The sequence below is a fragment of the Piliocolobus tephrosceles genome, chromosome 1, assembly GCF_002776525.5.
Source record: "Piliocolobus tephrosceles isolate RC106 chromosome 1, ASM277652v3, whole genome shotgun sequence".
Taxonomy (NCBI): Eukaryota; Metazoa; Chordata; class Mammalia; order Primates; family Cercopithecidae; genus Piliocolobus; species Piliocolobus tephrosceles.
In genome coordinates this window covers 33,013,782-33,031,184 of record NC_045434.1, presented here as the reverse complement: position 1 = coordinate 33,031,184, position 17,403 = coordinate 33,013,782, and the positions used below count along the sequence as shown (strand labels likewise).

At 41.2% G+C, this 17,403-nt stretch overlaps 1 protein-coding gene across 2 annotated transcripts in view; it reads right to left on the bottom strand.

The window, feature by feature from the left end:
- PAPPA2 (pappalysin 2) overlaps positions 1-9,065 on the bottom strand; it is a 400,048-nt gene extending 390,983 nt beyond the window's left edge. The window contains exon 1 of one of the 2 annotated variants that reach the window (XR_003306912.1): positions 8,823-9,053. The gene's annotated coding sequence lies outside the window, so the exon portion shown is untranslated. Of the gene's footprint in view, positions 1-8,822 lie in introns of both variants that reach the window. The other variant, XM_026448236.1, reaches the window with a different exon arrangement.
- Positions 9,066-17,403: the final 8,338 nt, after the last annotated feature.

The window sequence follows — 17,403 nt, the reverse complement described above, 5'->3', positions numbered from 1 at the left end:
TCAAGCCTCCAAATCCAGCTGCCAGTTTGCAGGAAATACAGAGGCTGGAGAAAATGCTGAATCACATCAGGAGCATCCAATCAGCAACATCCAGCCTACAAGAAACTCTACTGGTCAAATGCCCTGAGTAACAGATACATTGTACAGAAAAGAGAAGTTTGGAGGGGAAAACTATAGGTTTAAAGAGATTGAAGGGATATATCACAAGATTTTTAAATAGATAAAACTACACTATAATGTTTAGGGATGTCACTTGGGTGGTAAAACCACAACTAAAGTTGTGGTGAAAGAAAAGTGATTTTTATGGAAGTCAGTATATTACTTTCATGGGGAGGGAGGCAGAAATTGTAATTGGGACAAAGCACATGGGGGGCTTCTGATTTGGCTGACCAAGTTCTGTTTGTTTATCTGGTTGATGATTAACAGAGTGCTTGCCTTATAACAATCTATTAAGCTCTACACTTGTTTTGTTTGGTTTTCTATGTTTGTGTTTTATTTTATAATTTTTTTACAAAGGCTTTAAACTTTAAAAACACACACACACACACAGTGTGTTGAGGTCTCTGGAGAAGCTTCAAAGAGGTAGCATAGCCTGAATTCAGTCTTAAATGGCAAAGCAAATGAGAGTTGGGAATGAAAATTTAATTGATTTAGAGGGAAAGGAGTCCCTCTGAACCCTGCGTGAGCTACTCATCTTTCTGGTGGCAGCACCTCAAATCCCTCAGGCCCAAGCCAGTCAAGCTCAGAATCCACCATAATTTTCCTCCACTGAGCTTTGCTATTTTTTCACTTCCCCCATATGGGTTCTTGTTGTACCAAGTAACAAATACTTCCCTTCCCGTGTTCTTGATTTAAGGCATGAACCCCACTCATAGAGGCATATCACAAGCTATCACCCACTATCTGTAAAAGCTAGAGAAGATAAACCCTGGGTCCTAGAATCAATGGCTCCTTCACATTCTGAGGATGTGCTATTTGACCTGAGAAGCCACTGGGGACTTGGAACTAAAGCATGGGGCCAGCTCTTGCTCTCTTTCAACCTAAAACTAAAAAAACAAACAAACAAAAAAAAACAAAAATCCACTGACCCAAAGCAGTGGTCCCCAGATTAGACACCAGCCCCAGCCACGATTAGAAGAGACGCCACTTGGAAAAGGCTGGCGCAAAGCTGATAAGCACAAAGTATTCTTGGAATTGTTGTGTTGTTTTTAAAATGATGGTGTTTTTATTTCACATTTTTGTTGCTTCTTGTCCATTTTCACTGGGAGTTGAGTATTTCTCTGAATTTTCCTTTTCGTTGCCCTCAGGGAGATGGGGCCTTTCTTCAGGAAAGCATTCTTTCCTCCAATTAGTTCTATTTTCCTTCTCTAGGAGTGTTCCATGCAGTCTAGAGTCAGCCTAACTTCTGGCTGGTGTCTACTGGCCTGATCACTCCTCTCCCCTGGATTGAGAACACGTCCTTCTGATCTGCCTTTCCAGCTTTTAGGTCTAGAAAGGCTAGGTGAAAAATGTGGATGGATGTGGAGTCATCTTCACTAGGAACTAAAGGAAGGAGACTGTTTTACACAACTGTCCATTGAGGTGAGGACAGAGGTGAGAATTACCTTTTTGTCTATGTGGCCTCTGATAAGCAGAGAAATAGCTGAAAATAGATGCCCACCAGGGGAAAATGAGAGCCCAAGCTGCTTATTCTCAGTGTCCAGAGTTCCGGGCTTAATTCTGTGATTGTGTGAATGAGCCCCACCAGTAAACCCCGGACCTTCACCACTGTGAACCTTCTCACTTGGAGAAGGAGGCAGGTGATTTTCTTGACATATTAGTGTGAATTTCTGTTCTTATTTGCAGTTCGAGACTTAACTAAACTGAACGTTTTGTTTCCTGTTACAGAAATTCCATCATGTTTTCTGGACAGTATTTTGGAAGGCAAAGTCCCTTCCTCGACCCCATAAAAATCCCTATCAAGTTGTTGGCAGCTTCCTCTGCAAAGGCATGTAAGGAGTATCAATATGGAATGGGAACCAATGGCCAGCAGTACACATTTCAGCCCACAATACATATTTCACATGTTAGAGTGAGCAAAGAGCTCAGGAAGCCACGTGTCTGTGGCCCTGGAATGTGTACTGTGGGCTGTGGTGAAGTGTCTGATGCATCCCAGATGACAACTGCTGTGGACCCCTGAGGAGGGAGCAGGGGTGTGAAGTGACCCTCCTGTGTCTGGGAGGTAAAAGCAGAGTCTTGCTACAAAACAATCCAGAACTTTGGCCCAATGGATGTTATCAAAAGCAGTCACTGAGGCCAGTTGCCAAGAAATACCATAGTCAGTTTTCTTTGCCTTTTCTAGTGGCAGGTGTTCTCCCTAGTTGGATGAAAAGTATGCAACTGCTCACTTAATTCTGAAAGACAACAAGCACTTCCCAAGGCATCGCCCAAGCTGTGGTCCCCATTTCTGCCCATGGTGCTGTTAATCCTGGGCCATTTTCCATGTTCCACTCACAAGCATGTTGGTGGGGTACTAGAGGGGCGTGTGTGTTATAGCGTGTGCCTGGATTTCATGTTCAGTGGCACCCCACCCACTCCCTCTCCCAGAAATAGAAGAGAAAGCAAGGTGAGGGAGAGAAGAAGGGACTGGTGCGTTCGATAGATACCAGAGAGTGATCAGAAACTGTTTTTTTCCGGTAGAAAAGTATTTTTCCAACAATTAGGCTTAAGAGAAAGCCACAAAGACCTGAAGAAGGAAAAGCATTTTCTTACCCAAAAGACTTGGGCTTATCAAGGCAATTGAAGCAGCAAAAAATGTTAGTTATTGAGACCAATGCTCTTCCTTTCTTGTTGGCTGCCACCGTGCAAGCGACTGAGTGTATGAAAGCATTGCAAATATTTGGAGGCAGGATAGGATGGCAGTCAGCAACAGAGCTTGAAGTTGGAAATTCCAGGTTCGAATCCTGATTCTTCCACCTACCAGCTCTTACAAGTTACTAACATCTGGTGAGTGTTTAACGAAATAATGCATTTCAATTGCCAAAAACAGTACCAGAGAGGTAGTGTATGTTCCATAAACATAGTATTCTTACTTACTGAGATAAAACATTTTAAAGCATATATGTCCCAAAGAACAAAGAGAAATCTTAGCACGGATCAACATTCCTCTGTCAGGGAAACTCTTCTTGAGAAAAGGCACACCTGGAAGCAGGAGGGGGAAAGGAGATAGGTACCTAAGTGGCCAAGTCAACCCCTGTGGCCAATGACTAGCTGCTTTTAAAATCAATGTGTGCCTTCACATGAAAGATAAGGGGACATGAGGGTACACAGAGAGGGCCTTGTGCTGCACTCACACCTGCCTCTGAACTCCCTGATTCTTTCCTTGCCCACCTCACATGCAGGAGGACTGGAGCTAAACTAGGTGAGTGAACCTCCCTGACCATTTTCCCAGTGCTTAGCTAGGAAGAATAGAGAAGAGATGGGACCACACACCTGGAAAGGTATCCATGAAGAGTTGGCAATGAGAATTTGCTCAGTTGACTGATGTGGCTGCCTTCCAAACTGATACCCCCTCCCTAGTTTTGGGTGGACCTAATAAGCAGATTTGCTTTTCCTGGTGCTGGTTAAACACCCAAATGCTCTTCCCACATCAACAAAGCCCCTAACTGAGTACAAAGGAAAAACAGTCTGAAGCTCTCCCATTAAAAGGATTTTGAGAGAGGAATGTCAGGGCCCAGGGACATCCAGGATGGAAGAATCTCAGAGGCCTGTGTTAAACATCACCTTCCTCTCTGGTGCTTACTCACATAGTCCAAATGTGAATTTAGCAAAACTAAGCTACTTGAATCCACAAACCTTCAGACAAATGGAGATTTGAAATAGTGCTCCTTTTTGTATTGTCTCCATCTATTGCATTTTGTCTACTTTATAATGGTCACCCTTGATCTCACATCCCTTACTGCTTCTCACTCTCCCCAGCCAGCCCCTCTTAGGTCTCTGCACGCAAATGCTATTCTTCATCTATTTATCAAATCCACTGTACGAGAGCATCTTGATTTAATCTGCATTTTCAGCACCTAACACAGTTCCTGGTACATTGTAGTGGCTCCACAAATACTCATCAAATGATTCATGAAGCACCAATTATGTGTCTAGCATCTCAGTAGTGAGGCCCAATTGAGAAAGTGGTTTGTACTGAAGTGCCAAACCTAGCTACTAGCCACTAATTATAAAGCCCAAATTAGTGACTTTATAAACTGATAGATAGCAAGTACAACTTAGGACCATTTGTGAAACAGAGTGAAGTTAGCTGGCTCCACTGAGAATTGAACCCATCACTTTATCCTCTCTAGCACCTGGCCCTGTCAACTGAATAAATGAGGCATCCACTGCCCCTGATTCAACAAACAGCTGAGGTGACAAGACTCTCTTCCTTGCCCCAGAACCCATCCTTGTTACAGAGAGTCTTCCTAATGTGAAAGCAGCTTCTTAAAGTTCAGATGGGGAAGCTGAAGCTGACCTCCCACAAGGCAAGGGCTATTCTCTGTCTCCATCTAATGCAACATGCCAACACTTCTAACAATGAGAGTAAAACCTCAGAGAAAAACAACTGAAAAGAAAAGGAGGAGAAAAGCTCCTCAGCTTGCTTGAACTTACAATCGTGTGCCACACAACGTTTCTGTCAACAATGGAATGCATAAACAACCATGGTCCCATTAGATTATAACATTGTATTTTTACTATTCTTTTTCTGTTTGGTGGTGTTTAGTTACACAGATACCATTGTGTTTCAACTGCCACAGTATACAGTACAGTAACATGTTGTACAGGTTTGTAGGCCCAATAAGCTATGCCATAAAGCCTAGGTGTATAGTAGGTTATATAGTGTAGGATTGTGTAACTGCACCCTGTGATGTTCACATGACCATGAAATCACCTAACAATGCATTTCTCAGAACATATTTCCATCATTAAGCGATACACGACTGTTTTGCAGAATGGTTGGACCTCCCATATGGTCTCAGAGCTACAAAATACGATGTAGGATTTCTATGCAAAACAGGTGAGCCTAACACCAGAATTTCACTGTGGAGTCCCGGAGGAAAGTTGCCCTTAGCTCTGGAAATTCTTTTTCTCACTCCATGTTGCAGGGAATTTTTGGCTTTCCAAGATGACAAATCCCCTTTTGCACTGATCTGACCTTCAGTCTGTGCTGTGACAGATACACAGGGCCACCCCTAGGTGGGGTTCATAGCCCATGGCAAACCACATTGTTGTTCTCTGCACCTAGAAAGCCTTCATACCTCTCTCTGCTGCACAGACTCTGATTCATTCAAGGCTCACTCTCTCCATAAGACCTTCCCTGATTTCTAAAGCACTCACAAGATTCCTTCTTTTCTGACTCCCTGTAATACATAAGTGTGGTTCCTCTTTTTCATACCATTTGGAACTTAGTCTCTTTTCATCTCACATAATATACTGATATTAATATTTAATATGATAACTTACTTGACCCAGGAAGGCCTGAATGTACCTGGAGGTAACTACTTATAAATTAGAATTGGAAGGGCCCTAGCCAATCAGACGATGGTGCTTGAAATTTTATCATTAGAATTATAGAAAGAGAATCAAAAATGACTGGACATTACTCACTCAGTCCAACCTCTTGCCTAGCACAAGAATCCTTCTACAGCAGCTTGGCTGATGTTCATTTGGCCTTTGCAGGAATTTTTCCAATTATAGGAATTTCATTTTCTTTGCAATAATTCATTCCCATATAGGACCTCATTAAGCTTCTATATGAAGTTTCTATATAGAAAATAATTCTTCAAGTTTGAAGCATTATTAAAGGTAATACCCTGCAGCAGAGATAACATGTTAAACACACATGTATTATCTGTCTCTTAGACCTAATTTTGCATGTTGCCTAATATATTTTTTAAAACCTGAGGCATTTAATAGATAACTGATGTATAGGCAACTGAGAAAAAGTGGAGCACTCTGACGGGAGAGTGAACAAAAGGTCTGATAAGACAACTTATAAAAGACGTGATATACAGGAACAGAAAACCAGACACCACATGTTCTCACAAGAGGAAGCTAAATGATGAGAACACATGACACACAGAGGGGAACAACACACACTGGGGCCTATCGGAAGGTGGAGAGTGGCAGGCGGGAGAGGATCAGGAAAAATAACTAATGGATACTAGGCTTAATACCTGTGTGATGAAATAATCTGTGCAAAAAACCCCCCTGACACAAGTTTACCTATATAACAAACCTGCACATGTACTCCTGAACTTAAAAGTTAAAAAGAAAGAATAGTCAGGATAGGCATGAGATTATAGTAGACAAGAAACAATAAAAAAGGTAATTTTGTATTAAATATTGAAGTATGAATTAAATTTCAGAGTTTTTGCAGCTTTTGAAAAAAAACAGATGATATATGTGCCCAATAAATATAGGAAAAAATGTATCTAATCTAACAAGTAATCAAATAAACATTGTCACCTGTCAACTTGGACAACCACTTTGAAAAATAAAAATAGCCAGTATAGGGAGACTTGTGAAACAGGGTCTCCCACTCACTACTGGTAAGAGTAAAAGTTGTTGCAGTCTTCTGGAAATGATTTGCATGTGTGTCATGCCTCTCTATATCCTTTTAACCAGTCGTTTTGCTTTTGGAAGTTTATCCTAAGAAAATAACCAAAGAAGCAGACAAAGATTTATATATAGGGATGTTCATCCAAGTGACATTTACCACAGTAAAAAGTTGAAAACAACCTAGATGTACCCCAAAAAATGGGAAGGAAGAAAATATATCATGGCACATCCATGTGACAGAATGCTACAAACACAGAACACCATGTTTTGGAAATTATTTTATGTCTTGGGAAATAGCAAATATGCAATTTTAAGTGAAAAGACAAGATTATAAAATTATATGTGCATTAGAATCCTTTTATTTAAAAATATAAATATGAATAATTCAAAGTGGAAACACCTATTCAGCAGTAACCACTATCCAGCCACCTATCTGGTGATAACCACTGCATTTGGATATTGGGATTATGGATTGTTTTATAGTTTCTTCTTCAAATTTTTCTGCATAGTTATAATTTTCTACAGTAACTTCTATTACTTTTATAATTTAAAAATTATTTACGTAATTTGGAGTGCTTTACAGTGAATTAGTTAAGATAGAAACTCTTCAAACTCCCAGTTAGCTAAGGCAGTGTTTAGCAGATAACTCTGTGGAGAGCCATGTCCAGCACCTGGGGTATTGCCTAAGCAAAGAGCTGGTGGCAGCTAGAAAGAGTTTGGGAAAAAGCTGTATCTTTTCATCTTTGTATCCCCAACACCCAATATCGTACCCCATCAGGACCAGATACATAATTTACAGGGCCTGGTGTAAAATAAAAATTCCAGGCCGGGCGCGGTGGCTCAAGCCTGTAATCCCAGCACTTTGGGAGGCCGAGACGGGCGGATCACGAGGTCAGGAGATCGAGACCATCCTGGCTAACACGGTGAAACCCCGTCTCTACTAAAAAATACAAAAAACTAGCCGGGCGAGGTGGCGGGCGCCTGTAGTCCCAGCTACTCGGGAGGCTGAGGCAGGAGAATGGCGTAAACCCGGGAGGCGGAGCTTGCAGTGAGCTGAGATCTGGCCACTGCACTCCAGCCTGGGCGACAGAGCGAGACTCCGTCTCAAAAAAAAAAAAAAAAAAAATTCCAAACTTCTTGTTTGAGAAGTATTACAAATTTCAAGATGGTAATAGTGCATTGAACCAAGCACAGGGCCCTCCTAAGTGTAGGGCCCTGTGTGACCACACAGATCCCGCACCCATGAAGTGGGCCATACATTGTAGGTACTCAATAAATATTTGTTGAAAGGAAAGAAAGAATGAGTAAATAGAAGAAATACAAACACAGACTTCTCAATTGTGCCCAATGGCAAAACTAGACTCAACAAGATTTGAAATTATGGGAGTGTTCTGTACTCCTAGAGGTTAAATTTTTTAAAAAGAAGAAGAAGAAATTATGGGAGAGTATGAGGTCATAGGCATAAGAAATCACTCTTCCAGAATTTTCCCAGTTTATATTCAAACTACACTGTCCTGTTGTCCTCAAAAATATATCTGTTAGAACATAGTCCACAGTTTCTATTTTTGATTTGGACAACATGATCAGTGCATCTATAGAAGAAATAAATATTATCACTTCTGTCTGTTCCAATAAGATATTTGGCTCAATTATATCCTCCCTCACTGCTTTCCCCTCAACCTACTTTTCCTCTCATAACCCTCTCTAAGCTTAGCAATAAAACTCTCCCTACCCATCCTTTCCTTCCTGCACCCCCCACACACTCATCCTCAGCACTCCCTCTGCCTTTAATGCCAGCCAAGCAGACACTGAACATGAGAAGGTGTCTGCAGAGGATGTGAATAACCCTCATCCTAATCCCCTCCATGATCTTCCTGCACAGGCCTGGATGAGACCCAGGAGAACTAGAGTTGCCAGCTCACAGAAGCAGTTGCAGCCTAAAAGAAGACCAGGCAGCCAAAGGTTGTCACTTATCAAAGAAAAATGAGACAATTTGTTACAAGTTATTAGACTGGAGAAACTGAGCCATGAAGTAGGAGCCTGACCCCTGGATGGGAACAACAATGCTAAAGGGAGATGCTCATCCCTGCTTACAGGGCTGCGTCCCAGCACTCTGACGCCGAAAGAATACAAGAAGTCTAACACTCCCCCTGCCCAAGCCAAGTTAGCAAACGTCCAGCGTCTTGTTCAGTTAGCAGACATGCTATGGTAATAGTAGTGACACCCCCAATACATGCCAAGTGTTTTGCTCCTTAATCACTGCCACAGACCATATGCCATTGATACTGGTGGGCTTGGGGAGGTCCCCAAACACCAATAGGACCTCAATCCTGGCTGGCGTCCAGGCTCTTGACACTGTTGTGAGAAGGAATTTAAGGATGAGTTGGAAAATAGTGAAAGTGTAGAGATGTATCACAAAGCAAAAAGTACACACCCAAGAAAAGGGAGTGTGTGCCTGCTCAAGAGAGAGAGTCATGCCCAGTGGGGTTCAGGGCTTCCATCTTTTTGAGTTTCTTTAACCAAGGGGTGGAATATTCACGAAAATTCCTGGGAAAAGGTGAACATTTCCTGGAACTGTGGTACCACCTATTTTTACACCAATTTGGGTGTTCCCGGACTATCATGGCACTGGTGGGTGTGTGATTTAGTAAGTTAACAAACACATAATGAGGTTATAGGTGAAACCCACGTCAAATCCGCACTACATTGGGTCCAGTTGGTCTTAGCCAGCTTAGCCTACACCTGGTTTTCAGGATCTTATCAGCCCCTAGTTTATGCAGCTATTTCAACAATTTCCTTTTGCTAGTCACGTGAAACTGCTAACTGCTCCATTCTCTGGCTACCACCCGGTATTACCACTTGGTCCTTACAAGGACATGTGATCTAAGATAGGACAAGTATTCAATCCCAGTTTATAATTTAGGAAACTGAAACATCAAGAGGTTAAGTGAGGCCAGGCACAGTGGCTCATGCCTATAATCCCAGCACTTTGAAGGCTGAGACAGGAGAATCACTTGAGTTCAAGACCAGCCTGGGCAACATAAGGAGAGCCCGTCTCTACAAAAAATTTAAAAATTAACCACGTGTGGTGGTGCACACTTGTGGTCCCAACTACTAAGAAGGGCTGAAGTGGGAAGATTGCTTGAGCCTCAGAGATCAAGCCTGCAGTGAGCTTTGATCATACCACTGCACTCCAGCCTGGAATATAGAGCAAGACTCTGTCTCAAAAAAAAAAAAAAAAAAAAAAAAAAGAAAGGAAAGAAAGAAAGAGAGGGAGACAGAGAAAGGAAAGGAAAGGAAAATAAAGGAAAGGAAATAAAGGGGAAAAAAAAGCTTAAGTTACTTACCCATGGTCAGAATTTTAGCTAATAACAAGCCCAGGACAAAAACCCAGGTTTCCTGAGTTTAGTTTAATGGCTCTTTCTACATTGCTATGGTTGAGGCTAGGTGTAAGTATTTCTCAATTACAGGTAGACTAATGGAGGTAGGGGGGTATACAGGAAGGATGAGGGTGGATGAAACAGACTCTAGGAGGAATTTCTGGGCATTTTTACATTAATAAATGAGACATAAATAATTTGTCATTTATATTGCAGCTTAGTGGCTACCCTGTTTTTAATTAATCATGTAAAAGCAGGAAGCCTGATCAAAAGTGGAACAAACAATTTCTATTTTGGTTTGGAATGAGAATGTTATTTTTGCTTTATTTGAATATATGATTCTGATGTCCTGGGGACACTTTTTAAACCAGATAGTGAAGCCAGTCTTGAATAGCTGGCTCATTTCAATCCAACAAGTGTTATGGAGCAGGTTCTCCCAGGCTTAGACTTATGGCTGACCTTGGTTCTCTCCCTCAGGCAGATGCTTCTTTCAAGCCCTTATTTTGCAAGCAAAAGTCCCATTATAGCAGTTATCAGATTAGAATATTTTCATCTGTTTGTGGGCTCCTTTACCACTGTATTGTGAGCCCTGGAAGGCAGGACCCTAGTCATCTTTGTAACTCAAAAGTCTAGGAAATGAGCTGAGAGATGACTGGTGTTGGTGATCTGTCTGATAGACAAGCTAATGAAGGCACAAACTGGCTAACCTGAAAAGATCACCTGACCTCTCCAAAGTTTCAGGTCTCTTATCTATGAAATAGATATGGGTACACCTATTCTGCCTGAGCCACTGGTTTGTTGAAAGATTAAATGTTTGTATGTTTGTTGTCTGGCCTTCACACACACACACACACACACACACCTCAAGCACACTAAAATGTCAAAAACCCGAAGACAGGAGTCTTGTTCCTCTCATTCATGGTTGTGTCCTCAATATCTATACTGGTACCTTAATAAGTGCTCAATTAATATTTGTAGAAGGGAGGAAGATGGGACAGAAAGGTATAGGAGAATATTTTATAAACACTATTGTCTCCGAAAAGTTAGAATTCCCCCAGCCAAAATGCAATACATTATCATCATCAGAAAGCACCTTATGCTGCTGAGAGACTGTCCTGTTATCAGTTCTGCCCCATCAGTGGATCAGTCCCTTCTGTCATCTGTGGATAAGGAGCATTGCACTCACACTTCTCCTTCTCAGACGAGGCCAACTGTGTCTTTTTCAAACTTTCTGTGGTAAAGGGTAAAGGGGGAAGCCATAGAGTCATATCAACAACACCAGTAACTAAGAAAAATGGCTGCCAAAACTTACCTAGGACTCATAATGCCATTTGCAGGGTCACTAACCCAGTCTCTGAGGGACATGGTGGTCCAGACAGAGCCTGCGTCAGAGCTGAGAGCTCCTGTGGCCTGGCCCCTGCAGCCACCTTAGAGCTGGAGTGGGGAACACTGGTGCCTCTGAAGCCCACCTGAGCTGAATAACCACTTCAGCACAGGCACTTCCTGGGGATTAATGAGGCACAGAAAAGAATAACACCTCAAATCATTAACCCCAGCCAGCCATAAATCCTCAGGAATTGCATGGCGGAGTGGCTGTTCCTGCTATATCAAGGTGAAAATGCATTTTTAAAAAGCCTATGGATTTTCTTTAATGGACAGCAATACCATCGGTGCCCAATGGGCCTTTCCACAGACAGAATACCTCAGCCCACTGGCCTGGCTCTTTATCCAATTTGCAATGTTTCTTTCCCTCTGCCTACTGTCTTTTCCTGTGCCCTTTGCTTTTAGAATAGATTGAAAAACACCACGCTAACTGAAAAAGCACTGGAATAAGACAGTGATAAGTCCAACCAGCTTGCAGCAGCCATGACCTGAGAGCAGATGCTGCTCTAAAGGTGGCTCAATGGGCAGCCAGATGGGGAGAAAATCAGAGTAAAGCCTGCCAAGGTGCAGGAATCCCTCACTGACCTTTTTGACATTGAAATCCCCAATGAAAATGCAAATGTTATCAGACAGGGGGAAGCCCCTGAGCCACTTGTAGGCTATTAACAGCTTTGCTACAAATAATTTGTCTAATACAGTCAATCACCTGGCAGAGCCCTGGGCAATGGAACTCAACACAGGTATTAACAGGGGAAGTAGAGAATGTCAGAAATGAAGGGCTAGAAAGGTTAAAAAAAATTGGGGGAACACGGGAGACATAAAGAGGGTTTGGGAAGGCACTGGATCATTAGCCAACAGACATTGATACAGACAGGAGTCAGGGAAATATGGGGTAGAAAAAGGTGGGGTCCCTGGTGAGGGCTCCACCCTCAAGCCTGGACCCATGGCCCTAAATGAGAACATGCATTCTTATTTTCCCTGCCAAATGCTGCTTTTTCCAAAACACCCTGGCCTGCCACACCCCCCATCCTCTACCCATAAAACCCCCAAGCTCCACTGGCAGAGGAGCAGAGCAGCATGGCAGAAGAGGAGAGAAGAGAAACAGTGTCTGAACATCAAGAGGAAAAGAAGCAGCTGGACATTGAAGAGGAGTTTGGCCGGGGATGATCAGAGAGGAGTTTGGCTGGGGACAGCCGAATTCCAGGGGAAGATTATCTTCCCATTCCATCCCCTTTCCAGCTCCCCATTCTGCTGAGAGCCACTTCTACCACTCAATAAAATCCCTGCATTCACCATCCTTCAAGTCTGTGTGACCTCATTGCTCTTGGGCACCAGCAAGGATCTGGATGTGGGTACAAGAGGCTGTCACACTGACTCTCCACTGAGCTGTTTAACACTTAGCCACCCACGGATAGCAAATGCTAAAAGATCACTGATTACAACACATGCCCTCTAGGGCTCCAGAGGTCACAGGCAACCCCTAGATGCTGCCATGGGACGGTACAGGGTTCATTCCTGCTGCTAATAGCCCTGGCTCCTGAACTCACTCATCTGTGTGCTCCCCCTCCTTCAAGGGATTTGAGCTTGTTGGCTGAGTAAATGGGCCACCTTTGTCACAAGTCCCACAAGGGGGTCAAGGGAACTTTCCCATCTCACTACAAAGGTGGTGGATGGAAAGTAAATATCAGATCACCAATAACTATCAGATTAATCATTTTTTAAGGAACAAGCATAGGTAGGGATCGCTAAAGACAAACAGAAGCCAGAAAAGAAGATAAAAGAGAGAGAAAAAAATAACATCAGAGTTTAGCAAGAAGAACAGAATAATTCCTTTTGGCTGTCACAGAATATTAAAGTTCTTGGAGTTTCCACCAACCAGGGTAAAATAAATATCTACTCCATAGCTCAATTCATCTATTAAAACAATCTATTTCCTTCCTTTGAGAATGAAACTTCCTTCAGAAAATCACTCTGGGAGATGAAGAGTTAATATTTAAAAATCTCCAGGCAACTTTGGAGAGCAAGGTTCTATTCTAAGTGTGAGGGATTCCTATTATAAGAAATCCTGTAGATTGACAAAACTAAATGGCCTCTACATCGTATAACCATAATCCTCTTCAGTGTACAAAAGTCCAAAAATAAAGACCAGATGTCTTCAAATTGCTGACGTTTATTGAGCTGGTTTCACTCGCTCACAGCTAAACCAAGCTTTCCCTAGACACAAAGCTAAGGATTTCCGTCATTGTATTATTGTTTCTTTTGCCACAATACTCCTGTTCACGTATACGGGCACCCTTTTGGCCTCCTTGGGTCTGGAATGGAGTTTTCTACTCCTTAGAGGATGTGTCTGCAGAAGCTCAGTTGAAACCTGTTAAGTGCCTGTGCCTTTCTGACAGCCTCTTCTGGCTTGGAAGAGCCCATTTCTCATTAGCAGCTGGTCAGAATAGTGAGGCCTCCACCAGTGACTTGCCTGTGGCTTTGTGTAGGCTAGCTGGGTGGTAGCTCCCCCATCTCCTGCCAACCCACTCACTCCCTTTTTCTCATAAGTTTCCAAACAGTATTATTAGTGCTAAAACGTTTCCTGGTTTTTATTCTTATGTGTTTGCCCTATTAGATCACAAGCTTCTCAGCCATGAAAACTGTTTTATAATTCGATGTTATTCTCTCCATCAACTCGCATAGATCATATACTGATGTCAGTACATCACGAGATATTAGTGAAGACTATGTTGACTGGCTAATTTTTAAAGGGAGAAACAACAGAAAAAGTGAATTGTGACAATGGATTGCAGACCAAATACAAATAGGTGTGTGCTTACAGATATGCGTGTACATGTTCATCTGTATATTCACTCATTCCACAAATATGTATTGAACACCTACTATGCTCCAGGTATTAGGCATGGGGATACAGTACAGAACAAGAAAAATAAAGCCCTCTCCTTTATTTCCCTGAGGGGGGTCAGGGAACTTTCCCATTTTAATATCATTTAGAACTCAATAGTTTCTGTCCTGACATGTGACTCTTTTTTAATCTTAAATCTGGAGGAAAACAGAGTACAATTTACATATACTAATGAGGACAGCCAAAACTTGCATACCACTGAATATTTTAGGCAATTCCAAACTAACGGTTACCACAAAAACAGAAGCACTGATTTTAGGCCAATGATTTTTGACAATAAGCATACTAATTTCCAACAAGTTGTTCATTTAAAAATAATAGAAATTGCTTCCTCATTTTAGTAGCAAAAATACCCATTTTAAATTACTTTACTTTTTAAAACATGGAAAAGTATTTATAAATGGGATCTAATTTCTCTTTTATTTCAACAAAGAAGTTGGTGGAAGAATAGAATATCTTCATGCCAGGTTAAGGATGGTTTGGGTCATGTACCACTTCCAGGTAGGATGAGACCACAGCTCATGTAAAATATTCCTGACCCTCTACTTACCTAAGGCATTTTAGTCTCACTTGTAATTATATTATAATTTTAAATTTTAGTCTTAATTATAATTTCATATTTAACCTGAAGTACTCAGTTGAGTTGATTATACTTTTCAGTTCACAGCACACTGTCATTATCAGTCCCTGCAGAGCCTTTATTTTATTTATTCTCTTTTTTGCCTGATCCCACTTCCATTTCCCTCACTCTGTGTTTATGACCCCAACCCTAAAGACACCCACATTAATGGGTGTCTGATATCAAAATATAATAGGTATATATGGGGGGGCAGTTTATTTTTGAAAAATAAATAGTGGTATGGTATATTTTGTGTTTTGAGTTTACTTACATGATATCATGCTAGAGATTTCATGATTTCATTGTTTCTTACTATCTTTCATTCCATGCTTCCATGCCTCCATCTCTCTCCCTCCACAATGCTACAGTGAAGATCCCTGCATATGCCCCTTTCTCTGTGTGAATTACTCTGGGTATGTACTAAGACCTGGAGTTCCTGGGTCACAACGTATACCCATAAACATCACTTTTGCTAAATGTTGCCACATTATTCTCCAGAATGGTTGCACTAATGTATACTTCACCAGCAGTGTGTAAGAGTTCTAGCATCCCCAGGTCCTCAGGAATATTTCTAAATTTTTCCATTCTAGTGGATATAAAATATTATTTTGTATTTATTTTAATTTGCCTATGTCTTATTTCTGAGTTTGAGTAAATTTTCATATACTTGTTAACCTTTCAGATCTCCCTTCTCTGAACTATCTATTCCTATTCTTCAACCATTTCTATGGAGTTTGTCAAACTGTGTTGTTGAATTTTAACAATTATTTTTCTAATCTAGATATCAGTTCCTTATTGTTGTTTTGGTTCCTGCAAAATATCTTCTCCCAGTCTGTTGTCAGTCTAATTAGTTTGATCTATCATACTTTTATTGAAAAGAAATTATCTAATTTGATTGTAGTCAAATATATCACCCTGTTTTGTTTTCCTCTTGAATTGTGCTTTGGTTGTCTTATTTAAGACCTCCCTTAGTCCAAACTCACAAAGATATTCTTTCCCATTAGCTTTATAGTTCCATTCACAGTTAATCCTTCTGAAAGATTAATTTTTAATGTCTTATAAGAATATGACAGTTTTTTCTCCAGGTAGTGGCCTGATTTCCGTAATACCAGACATTAATCTATTGACATATATATTTGTGATACCATACCTATTATATGCCAGGCTTCCAAATGAATATGGGTTTTCCTTTAACTCTTTATTCTGTGACATGGATTTATTTCCCTATTCTTTTACATATATTACACAGTGTTCACTGAATGTATGTTTACAGTATGGTACTGTATCTGTCAGAGTGACTCTCCCTGTTTGCTCTTCTTTTCAAATTTGACTTACTGGTTTATGGGCAGTTGTTAATCCATATAAATTGTAGATTAAACTCTAGGTCATTTCTTCAGTTCTGTGATCCTGAAAGACCACATGATCTTTTATTACCCTTCCTTGTCAGGGGCTATGTCTTTATCCTAGCCTTTATGTCATTTCACCTTACAATGCAATTAATAGAAACCCAACTCAAAGTAACTTAAGTAAATAATAATAATTATACAGCAAGTACTCAAACAGCATCATCGTGACTTTGTCTTTTCCTCCACATCTTGATTCTGCTTTCCTCTGGGTTGGCTTCCATCTCACACACAATTTCTCTAGGAATCAGTCCGCAGCTATATCTAACTTTCCTAGCAACCAAGCAAAAAGAAGCTGTTTCTTCCATAAAAGCTTCAACAGGGTCCCAGGAGGAGTTCTCATGCCTCATCCCACCCTGTCCTGAAACATATGCATCCTGAAACAACTGATGTGACCAGAGAATGGAAGGCTCTGCTTGGCCTGGCCTGTGTCACTTGTCTGCCCACCCCTGGATCAACCCCATCTGACACACATAGACTAACAGTGAAGGAGTAGTTCCACAGAGAAAATGCTATCACCAGAAAAGAGAACAGATGTAGAATAAGCAAAAGCTACAAAGATTAACTCACCAATATTGGCAATCTATCGCACTTATTTATTTACGATGCCTCCTACCATAATATAAGTTTCTTGAGGGCAGGCTATGTGGCTGTTTACCTCTGAGGCCCCAGTTCCTAGTCAAGTGGTACTACATAGTGGGCACTCAACAGATAACTATTACGTGTCTTCATCTGTATCCTTGCGATATCCTTTATAATAAACCAGTAAACATAAAAAAAAAAAGGTATCTATTACATGAATGAATAAAAGAATGTCAGAAGTAGCTGTTAGGGCTGTGTGAAAAGAATAGGAAACAGCAGCCAATGCATCAAACCTATTTAACTGGGATTTTACCAGGTAAGACATCAACCTCAGAAATGTAGTCAACATTCCTCTGTCACACAGATGTAAAACCTAAAACTTAATTCCACCACCCTTCCCAATGTCCTGATGCCTTCTCTAAAGGGAAGTTTTGTGGTTAAGAGTTTTAGGGTCTGACAGACCTGTTTCACATCCTCACTCCACCACCTATTAGCTACAAGAACTTGGCCCATTTAACCACTTAGAGCCACACTTTCTTTCTTTTA